Below are 12,596 nucleotides of genomic sequence, written 5' to 3' on the forward strand. Positions count from 1 at the left end.
GATCTCTACTAGTTACGTTTGTGCAACAATCCCGCGCTATCCAAGTTTCCAACTGCCTATCCAAGTTTGGCCTTCTAACGCTAACGATTTATGGGTATGGGAGCTGTGATGATGCTGCCTAATTGTTTGTCTGCCACGTTGGGAATTGCCACTGCAGCAGCGCTATTACTTTCACGGTTCACTGGTTTTCACGCAACACATACGGTTTGTCGCTTTGCTCCGACAACGAAAGCAACTGCAGCGTGACGACTTCTGTCAGCGATCAAGTGGCAGCGAATAAATACGGATAAAGTTCAAATGCCAGCAAACGGGATATGAATGAGCCTGTGCGAATATGGGCACGTACTTATATGTGCATGCAACGAATACGTGTGTGTGTGTGTGCAAGAAGGTGGAAAGTGGTCGGATAGAGAGCATAGAATAATTGCTAACGTCACATGGGCGTATGTGCTGAAGTTTGTAATGGACTTTCATCATTAGCACCGCAAACATAGACAACGCCTACTTAATTTAAGTACGCCGGGTGTTCCACATGCAAGTTTGTGTTTTTGGAACGAATGTTATTTTGACACTAACAGTTGTCTTCCGCTCAAAATTTTACGGGAATTAGTCTACATGCGCTTGAGTGGTTTCACGCTTGAACAGCATTGGGAAATATTGCTGACTTTTTTCCAAAGTAGGTTTTTTACCTAAGCACAAAATTTTAATGCGTTAAGTCTAAGCTACATACTTCTACTATGAGTCATTCTCATGGAATCACCGTTTAAGTATTACTTCAGAGGAGTATAGTGTTGCCTAAACTGCACGTTTATTAAAAAGAAGTTTAGCCCAAAATAAAGCATATACTTCCCATGCTGTACGCAAGTTTGTGCAGCAGGCTCATGAGACTGCTTTTGTCAGCATAAATTCCTAGAGTTCCAGTGTGGAACATAGTGCCACAACGAGTTTCTTCCATTCGGGTCGGTTTTGCGTCAATCGCTTAACTTGATTCCAACTAAGCTGCATGGCTGGCTGCATGGTTTTCTGACTGCAGCAGTCGTCTCCAGGTATTCGCTGGTCTTCCACTTATGCGGCTTCCTTAGAGGTTCCAGTCAATGGCGGCTTTTGTTAAGTCACCATTTCCTCTGCGTAGCACACGGCCAATTCAGCCTCCTTGTTTCTTTTGGATCTCTAGAGTGTAATAGTATTGGCTTCTGCTTGGTTTTGGCTCAAAGGGCAGAATTCAAGATAATATTTGGCCAGATTATTTTGAGAATTTCCCGAAGGCATCTGCTTACAAAAACTTGCCATGAGTTCGCGTCCGCTGACGTCGCATTCCAAGTCTCACAACCATTCAGTAAAGTCAAATTTACATTGAAGTTAAAAATTCGCAGTTTTGTGCGACGTGAAATATGTGATGCGTCCCAAATTGCTTGCAAGGAACCAAATTCAGCTACAGCTTTCTTTAATCGGCCTTTGATAACATCGCTCGAATCTCCAGAGACCGATATAACTGGTATGCTAGTGGCTAACATCTCACAATTCCTATCGTCATGCGGTGTGCACCGACGAGAAGTTGGCTACAGTGGTCGAGTATGAACAACTCAACCCAAGACTCGCAATCAATCTCAACGGCTCAGCCTTGCACGCATCAACCTAATAAAATTGTGCTAAAAAGATCTCGGGTTATGTGCGTAGAAGTCTGAATCAGCAATGGAAGACGAACAAACAAAGCTCGCTTTCGCTTCTCAGATTGTGCCTTACTGTAGGACTACAAATGGACATCGAATTTGGCTTTTGGCAAAATCCACTTTCTTCTCCGCGGCTTTATTAGTAAACTAAAAAAACTGAGAATCAGAAAATCCGAAAGCGATTGTCCAGAAGTGGATGCGTCTAAGGCGAAAGGCAGTTGCGTGTGGACTCAGGTTAATGTGGGCTCAGGTTAGTGATAGCACTCCCATTATCCCATTCTGTTTTTTGGATTAAAAAGATTGAAGATATGAGCTTGTATAATCTTTGTTTTTAGCAGGACGGTACACTAAGTCACACAACCCAACAAGAAATCGATATTTTGAAGACTTAGTTAAATAAATGTGCTATCCTCCGTCTTACCGCGATCATTTGTCCACCTCGGAGTAGCTATTCGACCACTTTGAGTTGTAAACTTTCTTGGTTGCGTGTTGTTAAAAGTCGATATAATCTGAAAGCATCCGAAGCTTAAGGGCGAATATCGTTCGGCCAATTACTAAGATAGAGCCAAAATTGATCAAGAGATCTTCGGAAATTGGGTTAACAAAATTACGGTACTGCTAAACTATCCGAGACAGTCAAATAATAGAAATAAATAAGAATAATTTGTTCGGGGTTGAGTTTCAGTTTCGTACATTTACTTTAATTTCCAAAGAGATACTTATATTAGGACCACCCAGTACTAAAGAACTCACAAATTTCAAAGTAGTTTACCCATTTTCTTAATTAGTTCTTAAATTTTAGCTTAACCCTGGTTGGGGGTTTAGCCGAGCGCCTCCTCCAATTTGTAATGTGCGTCCTGATGTTTTCCAGAAATCATAAAAATGGTAAATTAGCATTAAAAATGGAAAAACAAAAGTTAGGCGGTCGACTTCGAAACTCGGTACATGTATTGCTTTACACCTTTTTAGAAACGATATAAATATTAAGAGAACGAATGAAAACCACGCCCACTTTTCATATATCAAAACCAAATCTGATGCTCCAAGGGTTGTTTGAAAAGTCCATGCAAAGTCAGAGAGATGGCACTACTAGACGTATCGAAGTTATGTTTAGTTGGTGACATCCCTTGGAAGATCACACACCAAGTTTCCCCTAGATCGGTATATTTCTTTGTGTTTGGCATTCGTTTGAGTCGAGGAAGTCGAGTGGTTCTCCTATTCCATCACTACAACGCACCAGCTCACGCCTCAGCAGTTGTGCTCACAAAATTAATGGAAATAGGATTCCAACTCATTTTACATCCACTCTATCCTCCAGACTTGGCTACCTCGGTTCCATCGGACTACTAATTGTACCCCAATTTAAAGAAATGGCTGACGGAAAAAAGATTTTACTCAAACGAGGAGGTGAGTGCAAAAACGAATGGCTTTTTTCAGTCAAATCTTTTTAGGATGGACAAATCCTATTATTCGGAAGGGATCAGCACACTAGAACACCGTTGAACGAGGTGTATAAGCCTAAAAGGAGGCTATATCGAAAAATAAAAAAGGTTTTAAGAAAGTAAGTAGATATTACTTTTGCAGAGACTTTTCAAACGACCCTCGTATAAACTACATATAAATCTCATCGTGTATGAGTTTGTTTGATTCCAAAAATTTTCAGGCAGCTCAAATTATATTTTACTTAAATGTGTGCGGGTCTATAAAGTTTGGTTCGAACCGAATGCTTGTTTCTTTACATTCTGATTAAAATTTTGACATTTCAGCCAGCAAATTCCACAAACAAAATACACATCAATTTTGTTTTTTTGTACTACTGCCTTCACCTTGTCTAGATTCGTCATGTCATCGATAAACAGCCTACATCGGATCATTATTTTTAGCTGATGAGGAGAGGTTTGAAGAAAAGAAGAAAAAAGCCAACCAAAACTGGAAAAAGAAGTCGGCAAAATTAACAGCACATTAGGTTTGGTTAGGTTAGCCTGGTTGGCAACAAGCCCGCATAGACCTTTTGGTCCCTAGCGATACCAGATGGAGACCGACCTCTATGAATATCTAAAGCAGACATCATGTAGGATGTCAGCGCTTTTGGCGAATCTAAGCAGCGCTGGGAGATTCGCTTTTGAGACGTCCTCCAGACCCTCAAACAGTGGGGCTCCCAGGCATCTTAATCGCATTTTTAATAATGCCGGATAAACGCACAGACGGTGTTCTAAAGTTTCCTCAACATCCTCTCTGCATTTCCTGCATTTGTCCGTGTTAGCAATCCCTATCTTGTACGAATGTGCAGCCAATAGATTATGATCTGTCAGCATACCTATGATAGTTCTGCAGTCCTTTCGCGAGAGCGTAAATACGAATGGAGTCTTTTTTTGTCGTTAGTTCTACACATGACTTTTGCTGTTTTGCATTTGGTTAGATTAGTCCACCTAGCTTCCACTCGCCTTTTCATGTAGTCGTCCATTTCATTGTATATTGTATTTAGCGGTTTTGGTATGTTGTTCTCTTTTTCAAAAGGTAGTCTAACAGCACTTTTTGCTATCTCATCTACTATTTCTTTCCCCATAATGCCTTTGTGACCAGGTACCCAGTAGATATGCAGCCTACTGTTTGCGGCTAGCCTTTCTATGGCCTCCCTGCTTCGTCAAACATTTTTGGACTTAATACAATATGAGCTTATTGCTTTTATTACAGTTTGACTATCCACGTATATAATATTATATTTGCTGAGTTCTTTCTTGTTCTAGTGTAGGCTGGCTCCGCGCCTTTCCCCACAGCAAAAACTTCCGCTTGGAAAATACTTCTGTGGTCTGGCAGCTTAATAGGCTGCCTTATCCCTAGTTTTGAGCAGTTAATACCCGCTCCCACTCCATCTGAAGTTTTAGAGCCGTCTGTATAGATGTGAAAAGTTCTATGACCAGGCTTCATGCCTTTGTGCCATCCCTCCTCTTCAATTGTAGTGTGAAACCTTCTCTCCCATGTAGTCTGTGCAACCTGAGCTCCACTTTCCTATTGAGCTGTGACCGAAGGTTCTGTAGATGAATACTCCAGCAGCCACCAACCTCCTCGCGGATTTCGCTACCGGGTTTTCCGCCATAAGGTCAATAGGTGGCATGCTGAGTATCATTTCCAGCGCCGCCGTTGGAGTGGTTTTCATCGCTCCTGTTATGCACTGAGCAGCGAGTCGCTGAATCCTTTCCAGTGGCATTAAGTATGTCAGTTTTCTTATCGCAGTCCACCATACTAAGGCCCCATACAGCAATATCGGTCTAACTACCCCCGTGTAGCACCAATGCATCAGAGAGGGTGATAGACGCCAAGTAACGCCCAGCAATCTTTTACATGCGTACAACGCATTACTGGTCTTTTTCGCCCTCTCCTCAACATTGTGCTTCCACAGCAATTTGCTGTCCATTATAACTTCGAGGTACCTCGCATGATCTTTGAGAAGAAGTTCGTTGTTGCCTAGCTTCGGGAGGTTCCACGTCGGGACTTTGTACTTCTTGGTAAAAAGTACCATGTCCGTTTTTCCGCCGTTTATCCCTACCCCTGCGCGAGATATCCATTGGTGTACCGTTTTTAGTGTGTTATTCATCACATTACTGATGGTGTCCAGGTACTTTCCCGTAACTACTATAGCTATGTCATCTGCATATGCCACTAGTTTTGGTGCCCCTCCGTCAAATTTCTTGAGCAGTTCGTTTGCTACAAGTAACCATAATAGCGGCGATAGTACCCCTGCTTGCGAAGTGCCCCTGCATGCATATTTGGTGATGCTCGTATCGTTCCATTCCGCTCTTATCTTCCCGCTAGCTAATAGCTGCCTTATCCATAGATAAATCGCGGGTTGCACATAAAGTGACTCTATGCTATTTAAAATAGCATCTTTCGCCACGTTGTTAAAGGCCCCTGATATATCTAGAAAAACTCCTAGAGCATACTCCTTATATTCTAGCTCTTTTTCTATGTTTAGTACAAGTGAAAGAAGTGCAGTTTCAGTAGATCTGCCTTTAGTGTAAGCATGCTGCGTCTTGGATAATACGTCCGGCGCAATTGTGTCTCTAATGTATGTGTCTAGAATCTTCTCTAACGTTTTCAGGAGAAATGAGGTCAGACTAATGGGCCTGTATTCCTTCGAGTAGAGAGGGTTGCTTTCACCAGCTTTTGGAATAAACACAACTCTCGCTTCTCTCCACAATACAGGAACATAGCCGAACCTCAAGCATCCCCTGAATATCGTTTTTAACCATGGTACCACAAGATGGCTTACCTTTTGAAGCATGGCTGAGAAGTTTCCATCCAGTCCTGGCGATTTATATGGGCCGAAACTTTGTATAGCCCATTCTATCTTATTGATCGTAATTGCGTTCGTCGGGATGTCGTGCACAATATCTCCTCTTGGTTCGAAATCTGTAGTGTCCGCACACCCTGGAAAATGTGTGCTGTCCAGGCCTTCTAGAGAGTCCTCACAGCTGTCAGCCCACTCCCCGTTAATTTTTCGTATTGTTCTTGGCATAGACGCATTCTTGGATAACAGTTTCCGAAGTCTACCCACTTCGTTAGTGTCTTCCATACTGCTACAGAAATCTTTCCGAAATTCTCTCTTGGCTTTGCGTATCTCTTTCTTGTATACTTTTAGTAGATCCTTATACTCCTTCCAACAGAACTCATTGTCAGCAACTTTGGCTAACCTATAGAATTCAAGTACCCTACGTCTTTCTGCTCCTAATTCCTTGTTCCAGCAAGGAGGCTTCAGAGAACACCATTTTTTTCAACAGCTGGAAAAATTGCCAGCCATATTATGCCAATAAATTCCGAATAAAGCCAAGCTAATGTCGTGAAATTCCGATTAATACATTCGTTTTCTATGTTAACGTGCCGCTCGTTGTGCTATTTACAGTTGACGAGACGTTAATTTAATGTTATTCATTCTGCTATAGGAATCCGCTTTCAACGCATTGCTAACTGCTCTGCTCTGTTGCAGTCAGTCAGGTTATTCATAGTGGGCGTTATGTTAACTTCTCTGCTCTGTTCCTGATTGTCCGCCGCAGAATTATAAAATTCTGCTATAATGCCGCTACTATGGTGCTGTTATGTAGAATAGCTATGTACAGCCATGGACAGATAAATAGCACAAAGGTGAATCTTATATGTTAAGTTAAGTTTTTAATACGAAATCTGCTTTGATCAAATAAATTTCTTTGTTTACATTTATTGCCGTTATTAAGATTACACTTATGCTAGAAATTTACCGTTTTTTTTTATGGAATTCTTTGTGTTCCATTTTATTTATGTTTATTGCTGTTTCAAGTGGATCCAAAAATAGCACATTTTAACTTGTGCAGCGGAGAGTAAAACTTTAATATTATTTCAGCGACATTTAGTATAATTTTTTGTTTCTTAAATAAAATTTTAAAGTAATTACTAAAAATGGAACGTGGAAAACATTGCACGCCGGAGAAAAGAGCTCTTACAGGGTTTGATTGAAAAGTAATGAGCCTTCCCGTGCGGAGCGTCTGCCAAGCGATCAACCGAATCGGCGGGTGGGGGAAAATGATCGTTGGACCTTCCCCTTCCACTAGAAACCGGTCCCAGTTCGCTGGCAACAGCGGTGCAATCAACATCCGCGCGTGAAAGCTGTTAAAAGTGTTAGGATTTTGCAATGGCGAAAGTGCAGCGATCGTTGGAGCAACGTTACTCGATCAAATTTTGCGTAAAGCTAAACAAAACGAGTACCGAAACCATTGGGCTACTCAAGGGGGCTTACGGGGACCAATCTCTGTCCAGTGCCCAGGTAAAACGGTGGCACAAGTCGTTCAAGGAAGACCGGGAGGACGTCGAAGACGAACAGCAATCTGGAAGGCCTTCGACGACGCAAACAGACGAAGATATGAACCGGGTTCGTGAATTTTTGAACAATAGCCGTCGTGCTAGTCTACGTGAGATCAGTGAAGAGTTAAATTTTAACGTAAACTTAACTTCGGCTAAAAAACCGCGTCGTCCGGGTTCGGCCCGACCTTGTCAACAATTGGACCCTTCAGCACGACAATGCGCCGGCGCACACCGCCTTCCCCTGCACCTCTGCATTGACCAAGATGGGGGTTCCGGTGCTTCCCTACAGCCCAGACCTGTCCCCTCTGGACTTCTTCTTGTTCCCGTGCCTGGAAAGAAAGCTGATGGGGAGGCGTTTCGATTTCATCGAGGCGATCCAAAAAACTGTGACAGCCGGATTGAACGCGATTCCGACGGATGAGTTTAAAAAATGTTTTCTGCAGTGGAAGGACCATAAGGCTCATTACTTTTCAATCAAACCCTATATATACCGTATGGGTCAAAACGGAAAAAGCTATGCAGAAATAGCTGAAATGACGATGTACTCTCGGAAAATGGTTTATAATGCTCTTAATTTAGTTAAGAAAAATGCATCCTATGGATATCCATTCATATGGATAGAGCTATAATGAAAGAGCCAGCCGCCGTAGCCGAATGGGTCGGTGCGTGACTACCATTCGCAATTCACAGAGATAACGTCGGTTTCGAATCTCGGTGAAACACCAAAATTAATAAAAACATTTTTCTAATAGCGGTCGCCCCTCGGCAGGCAATGGCAAACCTCCGAGTGTATTTCTGCCATGAAAAAGCCCCTCATAAAAATATCTGCCGTTCGGAGTCGGCTGACAACTGTAGGTCCCTCCATTTGTGGAACAACATCAAGACGCACGCCACAAATAGGAGGAGGAGCACGGCCAAACACCCAAAAAAGGGTGTACGCGCCAATTATATATATACATATAGTAAACCAAGTATCTGGTCAACAGGTGTCCAGAAAGCTTGTAGGAAGGCGACCTAACAAAGCCCAGCTGTTTGGCCGCATAAGCAGAAAAAAACCGCACCTCTCAAAAAGACATATCAAACACCGACTTGCATTGGCAAAAGCCCACAAAGACAAATCTATTCAGCGTTGTAAAACGTACTTTGGACCGACGAAACCAAAATAAACAGGATGGGACCAGATGGGAAAACTATTGGACGTCGTCCAAAAAATCAAGCGCTAAATCCAATCACAAAAAAGACGATTAAACACGGTGGCGGAAGCATAATGGTTTGGAAAGCTTTTTCCTGGCATGGTGCTGGGCTGATTGTTCGCGTGGTTGGTAAAATGGATAGATTTCAGTATCTGGATATACTCCAAAAATAAAATGGAGCCATTTGTGCTTGAGTTTATGCCATTAAATTGGACATTTATGCAGGACAAACATCCAAAGCATACTGCAAAGAGAGTGAAGCAATGGCTCAGAAGAGAAAAAATTAATGTACTGGATTGGTCGGCGTAGAACCGTGTTCTCAATCCAATAGAAAATTTGTGGAAGGACGTGAAGGACGCTAACAAAAATTTTAAAAATGTTGATGATTTGTGGCCCATAGTTGAGGGGGCTTGGTACTTGATTTTAAAGGAAAGATGCCACAAGCTTATAGAAAGCATGGAGCGATGGCTTGAAGAAGTAATCAAAAACGGTGGATATAGTACAAAATACTAATCTGGTAAAATAATATTATTACTTAACTATCTGATTTGTTTTTGACCATAAATTCTTTTTGACCATTTTTTTGTTTTAAAGTGGAAGTAAATAAGTTTTTTATTTTCTATGTTGCTTTTTTCCAATAAAAAATAATGATTTAAAAACATATTCAACTCTTTGCTTTCAAAGTCTAAATGTGCTATTTATATGACCATGGCTGTATGTCGTTAATCAAGCATTAGAGCACACAAAAATGTGCAGTTACAAATTGTCTGTTTATTGGTATTTATTTCTTTCTCCTATTTACAATTGCTGTGAGAAAATTTGAGTCAATATAAATTTGAGATAATTTATGTTTATATTCTCCTGAATAACTCTTTTCTATCAAAAACTGCATACCGCAAATTGAGTTACAATAACAAAACTTATTATAATGAAAATGTGGCTAGCGGCTAGTTGAGAGTAAACCACCGTTTATTCAGACTGCCCACGTGAGTTGATTTTAATTGATCCCCTGATCAATCTCAATTTAAACGATCATAGTAAAATAAGAATATATTTTTTCCAGTAGGCTCATTCTCAATACGTCTACTTGTAAAGGCTCACTTCTTAGTTTAACGACTTCCCATTGTAAGCTCATAATATCCCGGTATGCCGCATCTGCTGCCGTCGCTTATATGCATAGAAATCAATTCCAAATGACACACAATCGCAACGGAACAGGAAAATATCATTTCAGGCTAATGTCGCGTAGCCAATGACATCGTTGTAAAAATTCATGACTGCTTACATTCGGGAAACAAAAGTGTCCATTTGGTACAGAATTGCCTTTGTCATTTGCAAAAGCCTTTCAGTTTAATTTCTTACTATGCAAACTGTGGTGCTTTAATGCAGAGGAAATAAATATTAAGTATTTAGCGCACAAATGCGCATGGGTTCGCATATACATACATACATGCATATGTACATAAGTATTATACATATATATGTATGTATGTATGTATGCATGAATATGTGTTCTAATATCTAAGCATTGGGTAAACGACCTCAAGTATCAAAACTTATCCAAATTTCGCTTAGGAGACCAATTTTGAGTGCCAAGAAAAATACGAATGGGAAAATGTGCAAAAGGCAGCAATAACAAAAAACACCAAACACCAGAAAGCCAAAAACAAAGACTTCTAGCTTAGAGCAACACCGCACCCCGCACCTCCCACCCCGCAGCCAAACACAATTGTACTCAACGGACATTTTTTGTCATGCAATACAGTACTCGAAAAAAGTCTTTAGAATAGCATTTATTTGGACAATTGGCCAACTGGACCAGTGCCACAATGGTTGACTGAGAGAGAGCGCCTACTATGTTTTTTTTCATTTTATCGTTTTCTTGTTGTTTTTGTAATAAAATGTAATTGGTTCGCTGCAGTGCGGTGCGCGCATAGCTCGTAGTGATTTCAATGCTCTGTCCCACGGCGAACATAATCCTCAACATACGTTTGGTAGATATTGGTGGGTTCGTTAAGTGCGCGTATGCCTACACAAGAGTTAGTGGCCATTTTTTTTCTACAAAAGCAAAAAGAATGAAACATTTATAGCTTTAAACGGAAATGAAGCTATTTTAAATGTCCACTGTGCGGTAATCCAACTAATTCTATGATGAAGTATTTCTTTTCTTTGAGAGAACGTCAAATATGTCAATTTAAAGCTCCAACCGGCGACCTCCAACCATAGGTTGGTTGTCGAAGATCGAAAATCGAATGTCAATTTGGTATTATGAGCGGTGCAACCCTGTCGAAATTTTCGTTGTATACCGAATTTACAGTCGAATGCAATTTTGCTTTCGATTGTGTAGCGTATTGTGGGAAAACTTGTTAAAAAGTAAGTTGTTTGCGATTATTTATTGTTTTATAGTAACCAAATAATAAATATATACTAATTTTGTTAATTTTATGCAGGTCGAAAGACGTGAGTACCAAACAGCAATTAGAAAGGCTAGTTGCATTAATCGAAGAGAATCCACAATTCGCAAAAGGGATTTGCACTAAAGTTCAAGTAGCAAAAAAATGGGAGGAATTTACAACGAGCTGAATTGCTTGGGACCACCAGTGAGAACGGCAGCAAAATGGTTTACGGTTAATAATGGTTTTTTTTTTTTGTGTGATGTTTATAGAAATACATTTTTATTTTCCCTTGGTAGGTATGGGCCGACATGAAGTCAAAAGCGAAAAAAAAATGTCGCAAAACAAAGCTGAACTCCGAGCAACAGATGGGGGCCCTTACAAACTTCAGGTACTTTCAAATACCGAAGAAAGTATAATCGGTTTTCTGTAATTTGATGCCTGCATAAATCCGCCTGGGGTGGAATTTGGCCTGGATACAACGTACTCAATTGGTACGATCCCTGAGCACAAAATCGCAGAACTGTGGCTAGCTTTAAAATATAGGGATACACGCTAAAAAAACACTTTTTTCATGAATTTATTGTAGCGAAACGGTTCAAGTCAGTTTATTAAAAGTTGTTGCATATTATAAAGTAAAGTTCAAGAATATTTGATAAAATTTTCATGTAAAAATATTGCAAAATGAGCGAATGAGAGCACATTTACGTAGACGTCTTTTCAAAAATACATTTTGCAGTAGTCAGCATATCTCAGCGTAGAATCATCTGAAATCAAAAAAATCGAATAATTTAGTTAAAGTATGAGTTAAACTTCCCCCCAACGTATATTGTGACGATTTATTTTCATTTTCAGCCATTTGGTATACATTTTATATGTAAAATATGTGTGCAAAATTTCAAAAGGATCGGTTGAGTAGTTTTCAAATGCCAATGACTAAGCACCTTAAAAAAAAAGGTTCGAGAAAACCGCGTTTAAAGTTTGTAACGGACTACGCGCGCAACTGCTGCGTCTCGGCAGATGTTTGAGGCGGCTCGGCTTTATGCTCTATAACTTAAAAAGTTTTGCTCGGATTGACTTAAAATTTTAACACGGTATTTTTGAAATGTTTTACTACAATAACATGCAAAAAAAAAAAATGGATTTTTATCCCTTGGTTAAACGCTTAAAATATTTATTAAATAGACTTCGGTAACGTATTATATAAAACTTTTTGTTCTGTATTTTAAAAGGTTCAAAGAATTTTTTAAGTTTATAAAAAAAATCAATTTTTTGAAATTTCTACAGTGGTGTTACCCCTTAAGAACGTCAACACATTTTGAAAATTCTAAACTTACTCAGTGGAAGCCATTTCTAGGGGGTTGGATGCGTCCCTCAACCGTTTTCTACTTCTAGCTAGTTCCACTAAGCTCTCATCGTCCGATGAATCGTCGAACCACAACTCCGTTGTACTCATTTTCACAAAAAATACTTTTTTTAACTTTTAAAAATGTTGTTAGCAAAGATTT

Source organism: Anastrepha obliqua, chromosome 1 (genome assembly GCF_027943255.1).
Source record: "Anastrepha obliqua isolate idAnaObli1 chromosome 1, idAnaObli1_1.0, whole genome shotgun sequence".
NCBI lineage: Eukaryota > Metazoa > Arthropoda > Insecta > Diptera > Tephritidae > Anastrepha > Anastrepha obliqua.